The sequence below is a fragment of the Haliotis rubra genome, unplaced genomic scaffold (genome assembly GCF_003918875.1).
Source record: "Haliotis rubra isolate DU_JTF1 unplaced genomic scaffold, ASM391887v1 Scf816, whole genome shotgun sequence".
NCBI lineage: Eukaryota > Metazoa > Mollusca > Gastropoda > Lepetellida > Haliotidae > Haliotis > Haliotis rubra.
In genome coordinates this window covers 401-11,044 of record NW_025767542.1, presented here as the reverse complement: position 1 = coordinate 11,044, position 10,644 = coordinate 401, and the positions used below count along the sequence as shown (strand labels likewise).

The 10,644-nt window shown below is 37.4% G+C and overlaps 1 long non-coding RNA gene across 1 annotated transcript; it reads left to right on the top strand.

Annotated features, from left to right (window-relative positions):
• Nucleotides 1-96: 96 nt before the first annotated feature.
• LOC124261929 lies at nt 97-1,151 on the top strand. Its single transcript, XR_006894468.1, has 2 exons — nt 97-715; nt 895-1,151. It is a non-coding gene; the product is annotated as an uncharacterized LOC124261929 (long non-coding RNA).
• Nucleotides 1,152-10,644: the final 9,493 nt, after the last annotated feature.

Below are 10,644 nucleotides of genomic sequence, written 5' to 3'. Positions count from 1 at the left end.
AACATTTTTATGCTTCATCATGTATCTGTGGTTATAACATTGTCATGTTTGCATCGTGTATTAGTGCATATAACATTGTCATGTTGATAAAACATCGTCACTTTTTGCATCGTGTATTAGTGCATATAACATTACCACTTTGCATTGTGTCTGTGGTTACATCATTACCACCTTGCATTAAGTATACATAGATACGTTACACCTTGTGTCGGTGGATATAACATTGTCACGTGGTATTATAAATCCATTGATATAACATGTAAACCTGCAGTAATATAATAATCAACTGCACATGGCCTTTCAGCAAAACAGTGTCCAATAATGTCAAGGTCGTGGCATCTCACTGTACGGCAATTGTCTGGGTTATGATCTGTACAGTTTGTACAGTTTCTCAATGTGGTGGTGTCGTGGTAACTGTCTTTGTCATCAAATTTAACTGTGCGAAATATTTGAGTGTTATTATGGTAATTTGTCGGGATCATGATGTTTAACTTACACAATTTGATATTATGATATCCAACTGCTCAAAACTTTCTTGTCAGTGTCATCATATTCAAGTGTACATAACAAGGCACTAGTATGACATGTGGGTTTTAAAAACACGCCCGGGGGTACATCACCTAGTTGCTCTTATCTTAAAATTAATATAATTAAATAATTTAATATTAATTTTCTATAGTGACAGTGCTTCCTTCAGCAGCTTTGTTTGTTTGTTGTAACATCCTGGCTTGTCATGAGTATTTGTTTGTTTGTTGTAACATCCTGGCTTGTCATGAGTATTTGTTTGTTTGTTGTAACATCCTGGCTTGTCATGAGTATTTGTTTGTTTGTTGTAACATCCTGGCTTGTCATGAGTATTTGTTTGTTTGTTGTAACATCCTGGCTTGTCATGAGTATTTTGTTTGTTGTAACATCCTGGCTTGTCATGAGTATTTTATCTTGAAGGAATAGGACGATGGTAAATGTGTTGTATCCGGAATTGGTATCGGAACATCTCGCAGATCAACTTTGTTTTCACGGGAATAGAAGCATGGTCACAGGAGCCAAGCTTGTCCAACGAAATAGCAGTCATCGTAAAACTTCCCCACGAGCTAACAACCACAGGGAACAAGGGACACTAAGGGAACACAATAAATCCTTTACTTTGCTAATTGTAAACTTGTTGAAGTTATTGGTCTTACCATATATGTATTTACAATACATAGATACTATATCGCGCCACGAAGCAGCAATCACAGGAAACAGGGAACCATTCTTCTCCATCAGATATTAATAACAGCTTGTTGGGAATTATTCTGTAATATGAGCAGTCAACAGTCAAATTTTAATAGGTATTCTTCATCTTCGTGAACTAACAATCTTAGAATCTTGGATACAATAAGTGGGTCGTATTACAAGGGATCACGATAAATCCTTTTTGTTGTTTGTATGTTTGTTGTATTTATTGGTCTTAAGGAGCGTTCCAGAAACAAAGATTTGGGGTGAGAAACCAATTTATTGTTGGTTGGCTGGTTGGTTGGTTGTTTAACGCCGCACTCAGCAATATCGGTCGGTCTGTAAATAATCAAGTATGGTCTAGACAATCCAGTGACCAGTAGCATGGCATCGATCTACGCAATTGGGATACGATGACATGTGTCAACCAAGTCAGCGAGCCTAACCACCTGATCCGGTTAGTTGCCTTTTTACAACAAACATGGGCTACTGAAGCCAATTCTAACCCGGTTCTTCACGGATCCAATTTATGGTAGCAAGTCGACTTCAAACTTTAGGTAAAACATTCTAATTTAAGTAATCACCAACCAGTCTGAATCGCAGAAAAGGATTTTTCAAACAACATAATTTTCAAGTATTTGAGTATTCAAGAATTTCATTTCATTATTTGTGATTTATACAGTATATATATTTCGTTTGAGGAATATAGCATGTAGGAAACTGTTTATTATGAACAAAAGTCTTTTCATGAATGTCTCCGAAGGCTGCAGGCAATGTAGAATGTACCGATGGGAACCAGCTTGTGGATTTCAGTCCACGTAATTGCCACGTTCCAGGCCAACCTTCACAGCCAATAATTGGTCAGGGAGGGCATAACATAATTATCCCTGCTCCGGCTTTAGCCGGTTATATCATTAGGTCCGTATTACAACAATCAGGGAACTGTTTGCCTCTGTCTGACCTCTACACGAGCACAAACACGACGAAACAACCAGCTGAAGTGGCATTACCAGCGAGTCTCTACCAGTGGTTTAAATTCAATTTGTTTTTGGAACTGAAAGCCTACAGTTCAGGGCTTAATCATGAGCATGTGGTCCCTTATTCCAAACCGAGAGCGTGATACGATTACTCGTTTGGTCAATGTATTGCACATCAGGAGCATTTTTCGTACAGTCAGCGATTCTATGCCCTCAGTTTACAGATTGTATCCTTAGAACAAAACCTGGCTACATGTTTTCCATAATATTTTAAACAAAAAAAAATGCCCCTGGAATAATAAGATAGCCGTATCGTGAATACGCTACAAGATCAGACCCCGTGTTACACAAAAACTGAACCAACTTTATACTCAGACATATCATGTACAAGGACTTAAACACATTATAGCCTTTAATCACATATTGTTTCCAGGAAGCGTTAACACACCACGTGTGAAACCACGTTTCAATCCCAGAGCGAGAACACGCTACAACTTTAGACAACATATTGCGTAGCCGGGAACGTGAACATAATGTGTGTTGTATGACTAGAGACGTGAGCTTACGGCAAAAGGACACGGCATAGTGTGTATCGGGGCGTGCACTCACTACATCCTCTACGTACGGACGTACGTATGTATGTATGTGCTCGCTGACTTGGTTGACACATGTCATTGTATCCCAAATGCGTAGATCGATGTTCATGATGTTTATCACTCGATTGTCTGGTCCACACACGATTACTTACAGACTGCCGCCATATAGCTGAGATATTGCTGAGTGCGGCGTAAAACTAAACTCACTCACTCACTTGGGGCAGATGTATTGTAGTACAATTAGAAAGCCGTAATTCCGACCATCATGACCATCTTGTCTATAAACCTCGGTATGTGTCGGTGATATATACCAGTAATGTGTACGGCCCGAGGAGTGTTCGTGTCTACTGACCCAGGTACACTCACCAGCTGACCATGCGGGGCAATGAAACCACGACCTAAAGTAAATATCTGTAACCCCGTGTTAAATCTGCGAACATTGAACATATACACATGTCACTTGCAACGAGTGTATATCACCTGGGTATTGGTATCCTGGCACAGTGTTATAGGTACTGTGTGGTGATATGTTTCAGGCGCCCATTGGTAGACACTGCGTTGTGGATACTATCTGTGAGACACTGTGTGATGGATGCTGATTGTGATAAACAGTCGCGGATACTGACGCTGAGACACTGTGTTGCGCATAATGATCAGAGATACAGTTTGATGGATGCTGATTGTGATACACAGTCACGGATACTGACGCTGAGACACTGTGTTGCGCATAATGATCAGAGATACAGTTTGATGGATGCTGATTGTGATACACAGTCACGGATACTGACGCTGAGACACTGTGTTGCGCATAATGATCAGAGATACAGTTTGATTGATGCTGATTGTGAGGTAATATATATACTCAACCACACTAAAAACTGTACACTTTTAAATTTGAAACCAACAATGGAGGTAGTGCGTGCATTCAGAGATCAGATCCAGGCAGTATCACACTGCAATGATACAGGCAGTAATACAGACGATGAAAAGTGTATTGCGGTATCATTCTATTTGGATGATAAATGCATGACGTTCCAAGAATCCTATCGCTAGGTTTCACACAGATAAAAGTGCTTGAAGGGAGCGTTTTGACCTCCGAGGGCGGGCGTGACGGCAACACAATGTCTTCTCAGGGACAGGAGAACCTGTCGGACCACTCTTACTGGAAGTCGTCACCACTGGTCAAGACATGCTTGCCCAAGATCTGGAGTTGATTCATCAGCTGCCGCTCTCGTTTTTCACCTGCTCATCCCAGATGTGTCTGACCGCGTTCAGGTCCAGGTAGCGGCCCGTGTCCATGACGTCATCGCCGGCGTAACGTAAGAAGGACCATGGCGGTGCTTGAATGTGGGAAGGACTGGGGTCAAAACTAGGCTCCGATACTGTATGGCAGTAACATTAACCTGCATGACAATCAGTTGAGATTGACCGTTATCACAAACTTCTCCCAAACCATTACGCTTCCCCCTATAAAAAGGTGAGCATTACAACCACAACACTGTTCCTTACGTTCTAGCCTCCTACGCCCCGCTATCGGCAAAGCGCATTGTGAAGCATGGCACGTCACTGAAGACAATCCTGTTCCACTAGCTTCGGTCGAATCATGGCTTAGTTGCAGACCCATTGTAAACGTGTGTTGATCTAGACACTAGCTGTAAGACTGTATGTGGTATATACTGACTGTGAGATACTGTCTGTTAGATACTGACTGGGATATATTGTGTGATAGACAATGTCTGGGAGATACAGTGTGATAAATCCTGGGTGTGAGATACAGTCTTTTAGGTACTGTCTGTGTAACAGATACTGTCTGGGAGTTGCAGTGTGATAGATACTAGCAATGAGATATACTGTGATAGACACAATCTGGCAAACATTGTATGATAAATACAGTGTGATAGATACTAGCAATGAGATATACTGTGATAGACACAATCTGGCAAACATTGTATGATAGCTACAGTGTGATAGATACTAGCAGTGAGATATACTGTGATAGACACAATCTGGCAAACATTGTATCATAGCTACAGTGTGATAGATACTAGCAGTGAGATATACTGTGATAGACACAATCTGGCAAACATTGTATGATAGCTACAGTGTGATAGATACTAGCAATGAGATATACTGTGATAGACACAATCTAGCAAACATTGTATGATAGATACAGTGTGATAGATACTAGCAGTGAGATATACTGTGATAGACACAATCTAGCAAACATTGTATCATAGCTACAGTGTGATAAGATACTAGCAATGAGATATACTGTGATAGACACAATCTGGCAAACATTGTATCATAGCTACAGTGTGATAGATACTAGCAATGAGATATACTGTGATAGACACAATCTGGCAAACATTGTATGATACATAGATACAGCGTGATAGATACTAGCAATGAGATATACTGTGATAGACACAATCTGGCAAACATTGTATGATAGATACAGTGTGATTGATACTAGCAGTGAGATATACTGTGATAGACACAATCTGGCAAACATTGTATCATAGCTACAGTGTGATAGATACTAGCAATGAGATATACTGTGATAGACACAATTTAGCAAACATTGTATGATAGCTACAGTGTGATAGATACTAGCAATGAGATATACTGTGATAGACACAATCTGGCAAACATTGTATGATAGCTACAGTGTGATAGATACTAGCAATGAGATATACTGTGATAGACACAATCTGGCAAACATTGTATGATAGATACAGTGTGATAGATACTAGCAATGAGATATACTGTGATAGACACAATCTAGCAAACATTGTATGATAGATACAGTGTGATAGATACTAGCAATGAGATATACTGTGATAGACACAATCTAGCAAACATTGTATCATAGCTACAGTGTGATAGATACTAGCAGTGAGATATACTGTGATAGACACAATCTGGCAAACATTGTATGATAGATACAGTGTGATAGATACTAGCAGTGAGATATACTGTGATAGACACAATCTTAGCAAACATTGTATCATAGCTACAGTGTGATAGATACTAGCAGTGAGATATACTGTGATAGACACAATCTAGCAAACATTGTATCATAGCTACAGTGTGTTAGATACTAGCAATGAGATATACTGTGATAGACACAATCTGGCAAACATTGTATCATAGCTACAGTGTGATAGATACTAGCAATGAGATATACTGTGATAGACACAATCTAGCAAACATTGTATGATAGATACAGTGTGTTAGATACTAGCAGTGAGATATAGTGTGATAGACACAATCTAGCAAACATTGTATCATAGCTACAGTGTGATAGATACTAGCAATGAGATATACTGTGATAGACACAATCTGGCAAACATTGTATAATAGATACAGTGTGATAGATACTAGCAGTGAGATATACTGTGATAGACACAATCTAGCAAACATTGTATCATAGCTACAGTGTGATAGATACTAGCAGTGAGATATACTGTGATAGACACAATCTGGCAAACATTGTATGATAGATACAGTGTGATAGATACTAGCAGTGAGATGTACTGCGATAGACACAATCTGGCAAACATTGTATGATAGATACAGTGTGATAGATACTATCAATGAGATATACTGTGATAGACACAATTTAGCAAACATTGTATGATAAATACAGTGTGATAGATACTAGCAGTGAGATATACTGTGATAGACACAATATAGCAAACATTGTATCATAGCTACAGTGTGTTAGATACTAGCAATGAGATATACTGTGATAGACACAATCTGGCAAACATTGTATCATAGCTACAGTGTGATAGATACTAGCAATGAGATATACTGTGATAGACACAATTTAGCAAACATTGTATGATAGATACAGTGTGATAGATACTAGCAGTGAGATATACTGTGATAGACACAATCTAGCAAACATTGTATCATAGTTACAGTGTGATAGATACTAGCAGTGAGATATACTGTGATAGACACAATTTAGCAAACATTGTATGATAGATACAGTGTGATAGATACTGGCAGTGAGATATACTGTGATAGACACAATCTAGCAAACATTGTATGATAGATACAGTGTGATAGATACTAGCAATGAGATATACTGTGATAGACACAATTTAGCAAACATTGTATGATAGATACAGTGTGATAGATACTAGCAGTGAGATATACTGTGATAGACACAATCTAGCAAACATTGTATCATAGTTACAGTGTGATAGATACTAGCAGTGAGATATACTGTGATAGACACAATCTGGCAAACATTGTATGATAGATACAGTGTGTTAGATACTGGCAGTGAGATATACTGTGATAGACACAATCTAGCAAACATTGTATCATAGCTACAGTGTGATAGATACTAGCAATGAGATATACTGTGATAGACACAATCTAGCAAACATTGTATGATAGATACAGTGTGATTGATACTAGCAATGAGATATACTGTGATAGACACAATCTGGCAAACATTGTATCATAGCTACAGTGTGTTAGATACAAGCAATGAGATATACTTCAATAGACACAATCTGGCAAACATTGTATCATAGCTACAGTGTGATAGATACTAGCAATGAGATATACTGTGATAGACACAATCTAGCAAACATTGTATCATAGATACAGTGTGTTAGATACTAGCAGTGAGATATACTGTGATAGACACAATCTAGCAAACATTGTATCATAGCTACAGTTTGTTAGATACTAGCAATGAGATATACTGTGATAGACACAATCTGGCAAACATTGTATCATAGATACAGTGTGATAGATACTAGCAGTGAGATATACTGTGATAGACACAATCTAGCAAACATTGTATCATAGCTACAGTGTGATAGATACTAGCAGTGAGATATACTGTGATAGACACAATCTGGCAAACATTGTATGATAGATACAGTGTGATAGATACTAGCAGTGAGATATACTGTGATAGACACAATCTGGCAAACATTGTATGATAGATACAGTGTGATAGATACTATCAATGAGATATACTGTGATAGACACAATTTAGCAAACATTGTATGATAAATACAGTGTGATAGATACTAGCAGTGAGATATACTGGGATAGACACAATCTGGCAAACATTGTATAATAGATACAGTGTGATTGATACTAGCAGTGATATATACTGTGATAGACACAATCTGGCAAACATTGTATGATAGATACAGTGTGATAGATACTAGCAGTGAGATATACTGTGATAGACACAATCTAGCAAACATTGTACGATAGGTACAGTGTGATAGATCCTAGCAGTGAGATATACTGTGATAGACACAATCTAGCAAACATTGTATGATAGGTACAGTGTGATAGATACAAGCAGTGAGATATACTGTGATAGACACAATTTAGCAAACATTGTATGATACATGTAGATACAGTGTGATAGATACTGGCAATGAGATATACTGTGATAGACACAATCTGGCAAACATTGTATGATAGGTACAGTGTGATAGATACTGGCAATGAGATATACTGTGATAGACACAATCTGGCAAACATTGTATGATAGGTACAGTGTGATAGATACTAGCAGTGAGATAAACTGTGATAGACACAATTTAGCAAACATTGTATGATACATGTAGATACAGTGTGATAGATACTGGCAATGAGATATACTGTGATAGACACAATCTAGCAAACATTGTATGATAGGTACAGTGTGATAGATAATAGCAGTGAGATATACTGTGATAGACACAATCTAACAAACATTTTATGATAGATACAGTGTGATAGATACTAGCAATGAGATATACTGTGATAGATACAATCTAGCAAACATTGTATGATAGGTACAGTGTGATAGATACTAGCAGTGAGATATACTGTGATAGACACAATCTGGCAAACATTGTATGATAGATACAGTGTGATAGATACTAGCAATGAGATATACTGTGATGGACACAATCTAGCAAACATTGTATGATAGATACAGTGTGATAGATACTAGCAGTGAGATATACTGTGATAGACACAATCTAGCAAACATTGTATGATAGGTACAGTGTGATAGATAATAGCAGTGAGATATACTGTGATAGACACAATCTAGCAAACATTGTATGATAGATACAGTGTGATAGATACTAGCAATGAGATATACTGTGATAGACACAATCTAGCAAACATTGTATGATAGGTACAGTGTGATAGATACTAGCAGTGAGATATACTGTGATAGACACAATCTAGCAAACATTGTATGATAGGTACAGTGTGATAGATACTATCAATGAGATATACTGTGATAGACACAATTTAGCAAACATTGTATGATAGGTACAGTGTGATAGATACTAGCAGTGAGATATACTGTGATAGACACAATTTAGCAAACATTGTATGATACATGTAGATACAGTGTGATAGATACTGGCAATGAGATATACTGTGATAGACACAATCTGGCAAACATTGTATGATAGGTACAGTGTGATAGATACTGGCAATGAGATATACTGTGACAGACACAATCTAGCAAACATTGTATCATAGATACAGTGTGTTAGATACTAGCAGTGAGATATACTGTGATAGACACAATTTAGCAAACATTGTATGATAGGTACAGTGTGATAGATACTAGCAGTGAGATATACTGTGATAGACACAATCTAGCAAACATTGTATGATACATGTAGATACAGTGTGATGGATACTGGCAATGAGATATACTGTGATAGACACAATCTAGCAAACATTGTATGATAGGTACAGTGTGATAGATACTAGCAGTGAGATATACTGTGATAGACACAATTTAGCAAACATTGTATGATACATGTAGATACAGTGTGATAGATACTGGCAATGAGATATACTGTGATAGACACAATCGGGCAAACATTGTATCATAGCTACAGTGTGATAGATAATAGCAGTGAGATATACTGTGATAGACACAATCTAACAAACATTGTATGATAGATACAGTGTGATAGATACTAGCAATGAGATATACTGTGACAGACACAATCTAGCAAACATTGTATGATAGATACAGTGTGATAGATACTAGCAATGAGATATACTGTGATAGACACAATCTAGCAAACATTGTATGATAGGTACAGTGTGATAGATACTAGCAGTGAGATATACTGTGATAGACACAATCTGGCAAACATTGTATGATAGATACAGTGTGATAGATACTAGCAATGAGATATACTGTGATAGACACAATCTAGCAAACATTGTATGATGGATACAGTGTGATAGATACTAGCAGTGAGATATACTGTGATAAACACAATCTAGCAAATATTGTATGATAGGTACAGTGTGATAGATAATAGCAGTGAGATATACTGTGATAGACACAATCTAGCAAACATTGTATGATAGATACAGTGTGATAGATACTAGCAATGAGATATACTGTGATAGATACAATCTAGCAAACATTGTATGATAGGTACAGTGTGATAGATACTAGCAGTGAGATATACTGTGATAGACACAATCTAGCAAAACATTGTATGATAGGTACAGTGTGATAGATACTATCAATGAGATATACTGTGATAGACACAATTTAGCAAACATTGTATGATAGGTACAGTGTGATAGATATATAGCAGTGAGATATACTGTGATAGACACAATTTGAAGCAAACATTGTATGATACATGTAGATACAGTGTGATAGATACTGGCAATGAGATATACTGTGATAGACACAATTTGGCAAACATTGTATGATAGGTACAGTGTGATAGATACTGGCAATGAGATTTAGCTGTGATATAGACACAATCTAGCAAACATTGTATATACTCAGATAGATACAAACATGTGATACATGATACTAGCAATAC